Source organism: Saccostrea echinata, unplaced genomic scaffold (genome assembly GCF_033153115.1).
Source record: "Saccostrea echinata isolate AGI-Se365-2 ecotype Australia unplaced genomic scaffold, CSIRO_AGI_Sech_v1 ptg000060l, whole genome shotgun sequence".
NCBI lineage: Eukaryota > Metazoa > Mollusca > Bivalvia > Ostreida > Ostreidae > Saccostrea > Saccostrea echinata.
Window position 1 is genome coordinate 425262 of NW_026889809.1, and position 14739 is coordinate 440000.

Sequence of the window (14739 nt, forward strand, 5' to 3'; positions counted from 1 at the left end):
GAGATGAGATCGAGTTCGGGAGACATCTACGGTCATATGAGCAAGAATGAGCCATTTACCATTACTTCCGGTGTGACCGGAAGTGACGTCATTTTGACGACTTTTGATGATCTCCTTAGCTGCTACTTGTCGTTTTGAACAACTTTGCTTCTATGATGCTATACAAATTCTCAATACTTTTTGAGTTATCAGGAAAACACTTTTGGCCCCTCTAGCTCCCTGATTTTAGGGGCCAGCCCCTTATTGTTGGTATCTTTTGAAAGATCGTATCATTCTACACAACTTTTGCTCTATATGTTTTAACAAAATATTTACAGGTAAAAAGATATTGTAGAAAAAGTGTTAGAAATTTTAAAAATCCCGATAGGACTTTTTTCGGGCCATAGCGAACGACGAAGTACGGCACTTCCGGGGAAAAAGAAATGCGTATGTCACATCTACACATAATGCTCTATCATCGCTGAAAAATTTCATGCTTCTACCAGGAAGCCCTTTTGGGGAAACTGCCGGACAAAGTGACCCTCCGAAAATCACTAAATCGCGGAAAGCTCGGAACCGGAAGTGACGTCATCAAAACCAAAAAATATACATCTAGATTTTTTAATCTTCTATCAGACCTGTAAGTTTCATGAAAATCGAGCGAGCCGTTTCCGAGAACTCGCGTGCACAAAATCGGTAAGAAAAAAAACAATAATAATAATAACAAAAAATAGTGGAAAAGAAACCTAAGAAAAACAAGAAGGTCTTCCGCTGAAGACGGAAGACCTTAATAAAACAAAAGAGAAATCATTGCTCTTAGACAAATTACTAGTCATTAAACATTTTTCGATGTTTTCGTAAAAGTCTATTTAAAAAAAAAAAAAAAAAAAAAAAAAAAATTGCTCCTCTAGCAGGGATCGAACTCAAAACCCTTGGTTTGAAAGGCAGGTGCGCTAACCATTAGGCCACGCATTCCGATAACATTAGTAAGTTAAAATGTTTAGGTCTATAGAATAAATGCAAGCGTATTTTTAGAATCGGTAGGGGAAGAAAGAAGTTCCGTAAAAGGAAATAGTTCCTGAACTTGCAAGCAGTATATAAAATAAGGAGGGACAGGCTGCGTGAGAAAACGTTAACACTGTTCCCTAATGAAAATGTATTAGTGGACTGTAGCCCGATTCATCGATATTGTGAGCATGCTGAATTTTTTGTAAATACATGTAGCTTTTTTGAAAGCTTAAAAGATCGGGTTCGGATTTTAACATTTCTGACTGAATATCCTGAAATAAATATGAAACATTTAAATAAGCATTTCTTTGGGTTAAATTAAATATATGTAGCACAAATTAAACTCCCAACATGCATTTTCAGAAGGGAAACACGACAATGAAAGCGAGAATTGTTTTTAATATACAGAAAATCGCTATTTCAGGAAACTGATTAATTCCAAATAAAAATCAAATAAATTCCACATGTGAAAGAAAGAGAGAATGCTCGTTATCAAAATGTCATATCATATCAGGAGAATCGAATGCTATTAACGACATCTGAAGAAATAGCCGATAAAAGGTTTAGATCATTTCTTCGTTCACCTGCACTTTAATTTCAAACACAACAAAACTTAAAGTTTTTGACGTGAAACTTCGTGACTTTTATCAACTTATAAGACTCACCGTAAAACTCTCCAGAAAGTTTCTCTGAGGTCTATACTACATTTGTATCAAATTTGGTGTCGATCCGAGGTCTGGTTTGAATGTTACAGAAATATTCTACGTTGTTGTTGATGTAATTTTTTTTTTTATTAAGAAGGGGTTGGGTTTAATTATATATTTTATGCCTCTTTTAAACTAAGAATTGTAACTACTTCCACATCCTTAAGCCTGATTGTGACCTTTGGGTCAAGGTCAAAAGTCAAGGTCATTTAAAAAAAATTCTTTACTTTCTATATTTTAACCTGATACTGTAGCTGGATGCATGTCCTTAGTTTCAAATTTAACCTAAGGTCATGTTTGCCGATAATTTTCATTATTCTTTTTTTTTTTCTTGGAGAGAGGGAGAGAAGGACAATAAAACGCTTTAGAAAGTTCCTGTAGGTTCTTAGCTACAACTCCGTGAAATCTTATATCTATCTGAAGTGTGACTTAAAATTAAGAGAAAGATTCCACATTGCTCTCGGGATGAATTTTTTCTTTCAATTTTTTCCCAAAAAAATTTGTAATTTCTACATTTTTCAGAGAAAGACGATAAAACTCTGCAGGAAGTTACTTTGGCGTCTTAGCTACAGTTCTCTAAAGTTTTGTGTCGATCCGATGTGTGAATTCAATTTTACAAAGATATTCCATGTTGCAACTGCTGTGATTTTTTTTTTTCGAAAAAGGGGGGGGGGCTAATATAATAATCATTAGCCTGTTACAAACTGGGAGTTGTAATTAACTCTCCACTTCCTCAGTAAACATTCTGACCTTCATGTCAAGGTCATAGGTCAAGGTCAAAGTTCAAGGTCATACAGGCAGGTGGAAAGATCCACTAAACAGAGGTATTTCAAGAGATTTCGCTCAGAAAGGTTTAAGAAGTTAATTATTACTAGACGAGCTTGTTGCAAAGCAACAAATAAGTCTTCCGTCTAAATTTTAAGGAGATGAGATTGAGTTCGGGAGACATCTATGGTCATATGAGCAAGAATGAGCCATTTACCATTACTTCCGGTGTGACCGGAAGTGACGTCATTTTGACGACTTTTGATGATCTCCTTAGCTGCTACTTGTCGTTTTGAACAACTTTGCTTCTATGATGCTATACAAATTCTCAATACTTTTTGAGTTATCAGGAAAACACTTTTGGCCCCTCTAGCTCCCTGATTTTAGGGGCCAGCCCCTTATTGTTGGTATCTTTTGAAAGATCGTATCATTCTACACAACTTTTGCTCTATATGTTTTAACAAAATATTTACAGGTAAAAAGATATTGTAGAAAAAGTGTTAGAAATTTTAAAAATCCCGATAGGACTTTTTTCGGGCCATAGCGAACGACGAAGTACGGCACTTCCGGGGAAAAAGAAATGCGTATGTCACATCTACACATAATGCTCTATCATCGCTGAAAAATTTCATGCTTCTACCAGGAAGCCCTTTTGGGGAAACTGCCGGACAAAGTGACCCTCCGAAAATCACTAAATCGCGGAAAGCTCGGAACCGGAAGTGACGTCATCAAAACCAAAAAATATACATCTAGATTTTTTAATCTTCTATCAGACCTGTAAGTTTCATGAAAATCGAGCGAGCCGTTTCCGAGAACTCGCGTGCACAAAATCGGTAAGAAAAAAAACAATAATAATAATAACAAAAAATAGTGGAAAAGAAACCTAAGAAAAACAAGAAGGTCTTCCGCTGAAGACGGAAGACCTTAATAAAACAAAAGAGAAATCATTGCTCTTAGACAAATTACTAGTCATTAAACATTTTTCGATGTTTTCGTAAAAGTCTATTTAAAAAAAAAAAAAAAAAAAAAAAAAATTGCTCCTCTAGCAGGGATCGAACTCAAAACCCTTGGTTTGAAAGGCAGGTGCGCTAACCATTAGGCCACGCATTCCGATAACATTAGTAAGTTAAAATGTTTAGGTCTATAGAATAAATGCAAGCGTATTTTTAGAATCGGTAGGGGAAGAAAGAAGTTCCGTAAAAGGAAATAGTTCCTGAACTTGCAAGCAGTATATAAAATAAGGAGGGACAGGCTGCGTGAGAAAACGTTAACACTGTTCCCTAATGAAAATGTATTAGTGGACTGTAGCCCGATTCATCGATATTGTGAGCATGCTGAATTTTTTGTAAATACATGTAGCTTTTTTGAAAGCTTAAAAGATCGGGTTCGGATTTTAACATTTCTGACTGAATATCCTGAAATAAATATGAAACATTTAAATAAGCATTTCTTTGGGTTAAATTAAATATATGTAGCACAAATTAAACTCCCAACATGCATTTTCAGAAGGGAAACACGACAATGAAAGCGAGAATTGTTTTTAATATACAGAAAATCGCTATTTCAGGAAACTGATTAATTCCAAATAAAAATCAAATAAATTCCACATGTGAAAGAAAGAGAGAATGCTCGTTATCAAAATGTCATATCATATCAGGAGAATCGAATGCTATTAACGACATCTGAAGAAATAGCCGATAAAAGGTTTAGATCATTTCTTCGTTCACCTGCACTTTAATTTCAAACACAACAAAACTTAAAGTTTTTGACGTGAAACTTCGTGACTTTTATCAACTTATAAGACTCACCGTAAAACTCTCCAGAAAGTTTCTCTGAGGTCTATACTACATTTGTATCAAATTTGGTGTCGATCCGAGGTCTGGTTTGAATGTTACAGAAATATTCTACGTTGTTGTTGATGTAATTTTTTTTTTTATTAAGAAGGGGTTGGGTTTAATTATATATTTTATGCCTCTTTTAAACTAAGAATTGTAACTACTTCCACATCCTTAAGCCTGATTGTGACCTTTGGGTCAAGGTCAAAAGTCAAGGTCATTTAAAAAAAATTCTTTACTTTCTATATTTTAACCTGATACTGTAGCTGGATGCATGTCCTTAGTTTCAAATTTAACCTAAGGTCATGTTTGCCGATAATTTTCATTATTCTTTTTTTTTTTTCTTGGAGAGAGGGAGAGAAGGACAATAAAACGCTTTAGAAAGTTCCTGTAGGTTCTTAGCTACAACTCCGTGAAATCTTATATCTATCTGAAGTGTGACTTAAAATTAAGAGAAAGATTCCACATTGCTCTCGGGATGAATTTTTTCTTTCAATTTTTTCCCAAAAAAATTTGTAATTTCTACATTTTTCAGAGAAAGACGATAAAACTCTGCAGGAAGTTACTTTGGCGTCTTAGCTACAGTTCTCTAAAGTTTTGTGTCGATCCGATGTGTGAATTCAATTTTACAAAGATATTCCATGTTGCAACTGCTGTGATTTTTTTTTTTCGAAAAAGGGGGGGGGGCGGCTAATATAATAATCATTAGCCTGTTACAAACTGGGAGTTGTAATTAACTCTCCACTTCCTCAGTAAACATTCTGACCTTCATGTCAAGGTCATAGGTCAAGGTCAAAGTTCAAGGTCAAAGTTCAAGGTCATACAGGCAGGTGGAAAGATCCACTAAACAGAGGTATTTCAAGAGATTTCGCTCAGAAAGGTTAAAGAAGTTAATTATTACTAGACGAGCTTGTTGCAAAGCAACAAATAAGTCTTCCGTCTAAATTTTAAGGAGATGAGATCGAGTTCGGGAGACATCTATGGTCATATGAGCAAGAATGAGCCATTTACCATTACTTCCGGTGTGACCGGAAGTGACGTCATTTTGACGACTTTTGATGATCTCCTTAGCTGCTACTTGTCGTTTTGAACAACTTTGCTTCTATGATGCTATACAAATTCTCAATACTTTTTGAGTTATCAGGAAAACACTTTTGGCCCCTCTAGCTCCCTGATTTTAGGGGCCAGCCCCTTATTGTTGGTATCTTTTGAAAGATCGTATCATTCTACACAACTTTTGCTCTATATGTTTTAACAAAATATTTACAGGTAAAAAGATATTGTAGAAAAAGTGTTAGAAATTTTAAAAATCCCGATAGGACTTTTTTCGGGCCATAGCGAACGACGAAGTACGGCACTTCCGGGGAAAAAGAAATGCGTATGTCACATCTACACATAATGCTCTATCATCGCTGAAAAATTTCATGCTTCTACCAGGAAGCCCTTTTGGGGAAACTGCCGGACAAAGTGACCCTCCGAAAATCACTAAATCGCGGAAAGCTCGGAACCGGAAGTGACGTCATCAAAACCAAAAAATATACATCTAGATTTTTTAATCTTCTATCAGACCTGTAAGTTTCATGAAAATCGAGCGAGCCGTTTCCGAGAACTCACGTGCACAAAATCGGTAAGAAAAAAAACAATAATAATAATAACAAAAAATAGTGGAAAAGAAACCTAAGAAAAACAAGAAGGTCTTCCGCTGAAGACGGAAGACCTTAATTAGTTTCAGGCCCTCTACAATTATTTTCCAAGTGACCCCCCCTTAGAAAAGTATTTTAATTTGTTATTTACCTAATAATTAAACACAAATATTAACACAATCCAAGTAGAAAAAATCCATACCTCCAAACTATAATAAATTCTTGGGCATGTGATAGTTAGATTCATACCTATTACATTTTTTAACATATCCTTACTAAGGTCTTGATTTAAAAAAAATGAATGTAAATGCATATTTTTATTTTTTGTTTCAATAATTGTCCTGTCATTTGGCTGGTAGTTTTGTTATTCTTTTGAACTTGAAATGAAATAAACACAAGATTTATGAATTTATCTTTTAATTACATGTACTTGTAGTATATAAAATAAATATTACAGTATTAATTGAATAATAACTAAAATATATAAAGTAAATGTTTATAATTTCAAAGACTGGTGACAACTGATTACACTGAACAGTGACTAAGTCAGCGGCTTATATATAGCCAGTGAATAATCGAATATGGCGAACAAATTCCTTTTTCAAATCGTGTTCAGCTTTAACAAACTTGCTTTGTACATCGGGAATATATGGCTTTCTTTTTATAACGTGTGTATTCATCAATTTCAAAATAAAATTTTTTTGTAAAATAAAATTTTTTTTTTCCTACCTACCTACCCTATTTTTTTGGTCAGGGGACAGGAAACAGGGATATATATTTTTTTGGCCTTACTCAGTAACTCACATTGTTGTAGTTCACTGATCAATACTAAAACTGGCTGCTCATGTGATGACCAAAAAAGAGTGTTTTGATGGTACTCCATAAGCAATCTTGATAATAAAATGTGTGACAATCAAAGACATTTACCTGTTGAGGATCTCTCTAGCTCCAGCACATGCTGCAAAAGAGCCTAATCACTCATTTGGGTTGGTATTGCTAAAACAATGTTTTCACATAATCAGTATCTATTATGGTACAACAATTACTAAAATAAAATACAATTATGGGCTGTTTGTAGGGATATATAAAAAATTATCAGATCTGATTGGGGTACATTGCAAAAATTTTAAACTCATTTCGCTACTTCTCTTCAGAATTTCAGGTGATTATTACCGCTACATTTTATCAACACTAAATGGTCCTTAATAATTTTATTATACCAAAGATTATCTAAATTTAATAACTTAAGGTATTAAACATTAGTCCACCACCTTTATGTTCTACTACCCATTGCTTTATTTCATACTAAAGAGTAATGTCCACAAATTTGTTTACTGATCCAGCATATGTAATTATTAATTATACCAAAATTATTTCAAATATGAAATTTAATTGTAGTCCAAAAGAAGATGACACAGTTGCATCCGAGGAGGGTATCACAAATTGTCTCCATGCAAATGACATGCTTTAAACCAACAGGAATGACTGTATCATTCTGATGAATAATAATAAATGTGAAAAATACTATAATGCTTCTGAAATCTTTTTTATGAATACAAGGAATTAAACAAATTAATACACATTTACTAATCGTAATATACTTACAAGGTTTTACACGTGTTGGAGACGTTATCCTCCAACCCCCAAAACCCTTGGTGGTGTATGCCGGCTTAGGGCAAGAGATTTCATTGCTGAAACTGTTGCACTTGAAGATCTTGTGGAAGGTGTAAGAGTGGACAGCAGAGGCTGGGAAGCTGGTTGGGTAGATTGTTTCATTTGCACAGCTTCTCTTCCCTCAGCAAACTGCAAAACATACTTCCTGAACTTTTCTTTATTTATGGATTGCGCATCTTTGGGTGGAGCTTTAGATTCCTTGGATGCTGCAGCCTCACTATCCATTTTCATTAAAAGCCAACCAGCATATCCAAGGGCATTCTCTAATACCCACTTAAAAGTATGTCCTCGGAATTTACCAAACTGAAGTTCATGTTCCCCTAGCACATCAACTTCAATGTTTACATCTCCTTTCTGCTGACGGACAGTGCAGATGGCCATGGCTCTCACCTGGTGAACCCCAATATCCCCTCCTCCGATTACTGCGTTCAACATTCAGAGCATTTCAGGAATCCGTCATATCTAATTTTCCCACTAGCTCCTTTCCTGAATTTTGGTGGCTCCATTCTAAAATAATCAAATTTGTTTTTTAACTGAACTTCATGTATCTATAATTATAAATTAATAAATTTTGCAAATAAACTCCGAAACGGGTGCACCAGAGTTCTTACTTACTCCTCTAAGGATACACACGATACAAGATGACGTCTGTAAACTATATTTAGATTTCACTTGCATTGTAAGTATCGTACATTAAATTAAAAGACTACTTTTATTTTCTATAAGCAGCCATGAAATAGCAAAAACGTGAGTACGGTGGCGTTTCCAGTTGGCGGATCTAAGTTACTGGCAATTTTTAATGAAACTGACAACAAGCAATCGTCTATTTATTTCATTAAACGTCATTACTGAATTATTCAATCAAAACTTGATTTAAATGATATAAAAGAAATAAGTTGTGATAACCGATTAAAAAGGAAAATGTGCAAATTATTTTCGTCTTTCACTGATCGTAATATTGACGGAAGCTTCTAGAACATCATATAGCATCGAGCCCGATGTTAAAAAGAAAAACAAGGCAATTATAGCTGCTTTAACATAAAAAAGCTTTTGTGTGAATGGTCTTTGAAATAATAGTAAATCATTGATAACACTGCAAGTTGTGAATATATTTACATATTACTATTACATATATGTAGTAGGTTTTCCTAATAAATTTATCGGTAAAATTTGTATATATATTCCTCATTGAGAGCATCGTGGCAACGAACCCGAAGTACAATTTGTACTTCGTAATAAACTTGCTTACATGAAAAGAGAATATTAATGAACAAGGCATTATTCAAATACAATTATGCTGTAAAATTTTGTGCTTTAATCAATACATTTTAGTTTTTTCTGAATACAGTCTTTTGTATCAAATACTCAGCCTATTCCAGTGGCGGATCCAGGAATCTTGAAAGGGGGGGGGGGGGGGAGCCAGTTTGGGGTTGGGGTAGGGGCCCACAAACACACCAAAATATTGATTTATTAAATTTTATGTATATTTTGGACACAAAACAGGAGGGGGTGGGCTGGGCCCTCTCTAAATTCGCCATTGTATTCATAAGGCATTATATAAAAGCTAATTTTTACACAGGTACTTGGGCCTTGGATTATAAATATGTATGTACCTTATTGATATGTAAAAAAAACAAGAGGCCTATGGGCCACAACGCTCACCTGAGTCAATATGGCCCTGCTGTTCTTTGTCAGCAGATTTCTTCTTCTATATATTCATACGTAAAGCTTTGATCAATTGTTCTAGGCATAACCTATCACCAGTTGCTTTTTTTTTTGAATGAAATTGTATCTATATTTTATGAGGATGCTTCTATATTCATATAACTAATCATGGTTTTGCTGTTCTTGAAACGGAATTTTAGAAGTGTCTGCCATCCTACCCTGGGGGGTAGGAAGGGAGGGGGGTTCAAGATTTGAACAAACTTGAATCTACACTACCTAAGGATGCTTCCATATCAATATGACTAATTAGGGCTTTGTTGTTCTTGAGAAGAAGATTTTTTAAGATATTTCTTATATATATTCTTTTGTTAAACTTTGATCCCCGATTATGGCCCCACCCTACTACTGGAGGATGCCTTGAACAAACTTGAATCTACAATACTTGGGGATGCTTCAATATCAAAATGACTAATCACGGCTTTCCTGTTCTTGAAAAGATTTTAAAAGATTTTTCCTATTTATTCCTATGTAAAACTTTGATCCCCCATTGTGGCTCCAGTCTACCCCCAGGGGTCTTGATTTCGACAAATTTGAATCTATATTACCTAAGGATGATTCCATATCAATATGACTAATTGTGGCTTTGTTGTTCTTGAGAAGAAAATTTTTACAGAAATTTTCCTATATATTCCTATGTAAAACTTTGATCCCCCATTGTGGCCTCACCCTACCCCCGGGGGTCATGATTTGAACTTGAATCTACATTACCTGAGGATGATTCCATATTAAAATGACTAATTGTGGCTTTGTTGTTCTTGAGAAGAAGATTTTTAAAGAATTTTCCTATATATTCCTATGTAAAACTTTGATCCCCCATTGTGGCCTCACCCTACCCCCGGGGGTCATGATTTGAACAAATTTAAATCTACACTACCTGAGGATGATTTCATATCAATATGATTAATTGTGGCTTTGTTGTTCTTGAGAAGAAGATTTTTAGAGAATTTTCCTATATATTCCTATGTAAAACTTTGATCCCCCATTGTGGCCTCACCCTACCCCCGGGGGTCATGATTTGAACAAACTTAAATCTACACTACCTGAGGATGATTTCATATCAATATGACTAATTGTGGCTTTGTTGTTCTTGAGAAGAAGATTTTTAAAGAATTTTCCTATATATTCCTATGTAAAACTTTGATCCCCCATTGTGGCCCCACCCTACCCCCGGGGGTCATGATTTGGACAAACTTGAATCTACACTACCTGAGGATGATTTCATATCAATATGACTAATTGTGGCTTTGTTGTTCTTGAGAAGAAGATTTTTAAAGAATTTTCCTATATATTCCTATGTAAAACTTTGATCCCCCATTGTGGCCCCACCCTACCCCCGGGGGTCATGGTTTGAACAAACTTGAATCTACACTACCTGAGGATGATTTCATATCAATATGACTAATTGTGGCTTTGTTGTTCATGAGAAGAAGATTTTTAGAGAATTTTCCTATATATTCCTATGTAAAACTTTGATCCCCCATTGTGGCCCAACCCTACCCCCGGGGGTCATGATTTGAACAAACTTGAATCTACACTACCTGAGGATGATTTCATATCAATATGACTAATTGTGGCTTTGTTGTTCTTAAGAAGAAGATTTTTAAAGAATTTTCCTATATATTCCTATGTAAAACTTTGATCCCCCATTGTGGCCTCACCCTACCCCCGGGGGTCATGATTTGGACAAACTTGAATCTACACTACCTGAGGATGATTTCATATCAATATGACTAATTGTGGCTTTGTTGTTCTTGAGAAGAAGATTTTTAAAGAATTTTCCTATATATTCCTATGTAAAACTTTGATCCCCCATTGTGGCCTCACCCTACCCCCGGGGGTCATGATTTGAACAAATTTAAATCTACACTACCTGAGGATGATTTCATATCAATATGATTAATTGTGGCTTTGTTGTTCTTGAGAAGAAGATTTTTAGAGAATTTTCCTATATATTCCTATGTAAAATTTTGATCCCCCATTGTGGCCTCACCCTACCCCCGGGGGTCATGATTTGAACAAACTTAAATCTACACTACCTGAGGATGATTTCATATCAATATGACTAATTGTGGCTTTGTTGTTCTTGAGAAGAAGATTTTTAAAGAATTTTCCTATATATTCCTATGTAAAACTTTGATCCCCCATTGTGGCCCCACCCTACCCCCGGGGGTCATGATTTGGACAAACTTGAATCTACACTACCTGAGGATGATTTCATATCAATATGACTAATTGTGGCTTTGTTGTTCTTGAGAAGAAGATTTTTAAAGAATTTTCCTATATATTCCTATGTAAAACTTTGATCCCCCATTGTGGCCTCACCCTACCCCCGGGGGTCATGATTTGAACAAACTTGAATCTACACTACCTGAGGATGATTTCATATCAATATGACTAATTGTGGCTTTGTTGTTCTTAAGAAGAAGATTTTTAAAGAATTTTCCTATATATTCCTATGTAAAACTTTGATCCCCCATTGTGGCCTCACCCTACCCCCGGGGGTCATGATTTGGACAAACTTGAATCTACACTACCTGAGGATGATTTCATATCAATATGACTAATTGTGGCTTTGTTGTTCTTGAGAAGAAGATTTTTAAAGAATTTTCCTATATATTCCTAGGTAAAACTTTGATCCCCCATTGTGGCCCCACCCGACCCCCGGGGGTCATGATTTGAACAAACTTAAATCTACACTACCTGAGGATGATTTCATATCAATATGACTAATTGTGGCTTTGTTGTTCTTGAGAAGAAGATTTTTAAAGATTTTTCCTATGTATTCCTATGTAAAACTTTGATCCCCCATAGTGGCCCCACCCTACCCCTGGGGGTCATGATTTGAACAAACTTGAATCTACACTATGTAATGAAGGTTTCCCATAAGTTTCAACTTTTCTGGCCCAATGGTTCTTGAGAAGAAGATTTTTAAAAGAAGACACCAAATTTTCACTTATTCTTAATTATCTCCCCTTGGAAGAGGGCATGGCCCTTCATTTGAACAAACTTGAACCCCCTTCACCCAAGGATGCTTTGTGGCAAGTTTGGTTGAAAATGGCCCAGTGGTTCTGGAGAAGAAGTCGAAAATGTGAAAAGTTTACAGACGGACGGACGGACGGACAGACGGACTACGGACAAAATGTGATCAGAAAAGCTCACTTGAGCTTTCAGCTCAGGTGAGCTAAAAAAAGAGGTATTAGGTACAGTTTTTACATATCAATAAGGTACATACATGTTTATAAACTAAGACCCAAGCACCTGTGAATTTTTACCAAAAAAATCTATTTCTCAGTAAAATGTGCATATTCACTGCTTTTATTCTTGACGGAAATGAATAAGAGAATCTGAAGTACAATATCCGTAACATAGTATATACAATATCCATAACATAGTATATAACAGGTTTCACAATAAACGTCAATTAATGATATTGTTATTTAAGTTTTACAAGGGGGGGTTGGGGGGGGGGGTTTAGAGACATACTTCTACTTCATGCGGGATTTTGAACAAAGTATTTCTTCCTGCTATAAGCCTGTAAGAAACTACAATATATATATATATATATTATTAGATTTTTTCTGTCGGTAGTGGTATAAATTCAATTCCCCGCGCTTGCACGGAATTTCATCTAGTGTTATTTATAAGATTTAAAATATAAACCAGAACTGTCCAAAAGGGACAAATACCCTCTGCTAAGTTTTTTAGAAAAGGTGCAAAATAATAATATTTTATGGATCTAAGAGGGGTTCACAATTTCCTGAATCATTTAAGTGAAAATTGCTCATTATATTTTTTAATGAATGAAACTATGATGAGGTCAATAAAACCTTAATACAAAAGATATGGACTGGACACAAATTATGAACTCTTTCTGTCAGTGACCTTGAACTTGCACAATTGACCTTATGTCAAGGTCATGACACACACTCAGGTCATAAGTAATCTTTGTGTAAAATGGGACCTCACCAAGTTTATCCATAAGAAAGATTTGGACCGGACACAAATTATGAACCTTTTCTTTCAGTGATCTTAAACTTGCCCAAATGACCTTTGATCAAAGTCATGTCACACCCTCAGGTCATGAACAATCTTTTGTGTGAAAAAGTAGATTCTAATGTTCCTCTGTAATAAAGATATGGACCGGACGTGTTTGCACAGACAGACGGACAAGGTGATTCCTATCCATTCCCAAAAGTTTGTTTGCGGGGGGTGGGGGGGGTGGGGTGTAGTAGTAGTAAATACACCGATTCTGCACTGTGCGATACGGGTGACGTCACAATACTCTTTAAAGATGGTAAATGTTAAAAAGAACAGAAAGCATGAGAAGCATTTGTTCTTTTATATATATATATATATATATATATATATATATATCTTCAATTATATATTTTTCTCATAGAAATATCTATTCTTTAGCAAAATCAAGGTATTAAATGCTTAAAATATATCTAATATGACATATCGAAGATAGATCACTAGAGAAAATGACAGAATTCAAAGATTTCGACCAGAATAATCACTTTCAGGACTCCTGATTCTGGTTTTTTTTTTCCGATACTGGGTGTCAAAACCAAGGTGCACGCGGACGCTAAACATAGAAAAAACTTGGAATGGCCTAATTGACCATGCAAAGTAATTTGAAACTTTTTTTTGTTGTCACAAATTTTAATGTGTCTATCAAGATGAAATATGACTGTGCTTTTTCCTATAATTTATTTGAATAAAAAAATATTGGAGGCAAAACTTTGAAAAATTGATTTTTGTGTTAGACGTAATTACAGTTCAAAAAGGTTATACATGTACTAAATGCTCCATAGCGCCAAAAGAAGCCCACACCCTCATTATTGTTTTGATTTTTAATCGAGCTATTTGTGTAGATTCTAAAAATATACATGATAAAAAATTCTAATTACTTTTGATTGCAGGATCCAACCTCCTTAAGCATTGCATGCAAATGCAGGTGCATGCACGTGCATGATGACCATATCATCTTGTCTACACTTTTAATATGTTTCTATATTCTGAGTTTGAAAGCATTTCATCAGAAAGTATAAAAGTTGCAGGTATATCAGGTACAGGTAATTTCAGTATCTCGAACACTGATATGTCAAATACCACAGATATCTCGAAGTGAATCAATGGTCCCGGCTGTTTTTACTATATTTATGATTTTAAAAAACCCCGGTATCTTGAACACGGAAATCTCGAATACCTCATTTATCTCGAAGTAGATTTACGGTCTCATGTGCTATAAATACATGCGTTATCTTGAAGTCCAATTAATTTCTCGCTCCGCTGAATTCACACCTTAGGCCAACATTTTTTAATACAAGAGGCCCATGGGCCACATCGCTCACCTGAGCACATTGGCTAGGCAAAAGCACAAATCAGTTCAGTATTGAAAAG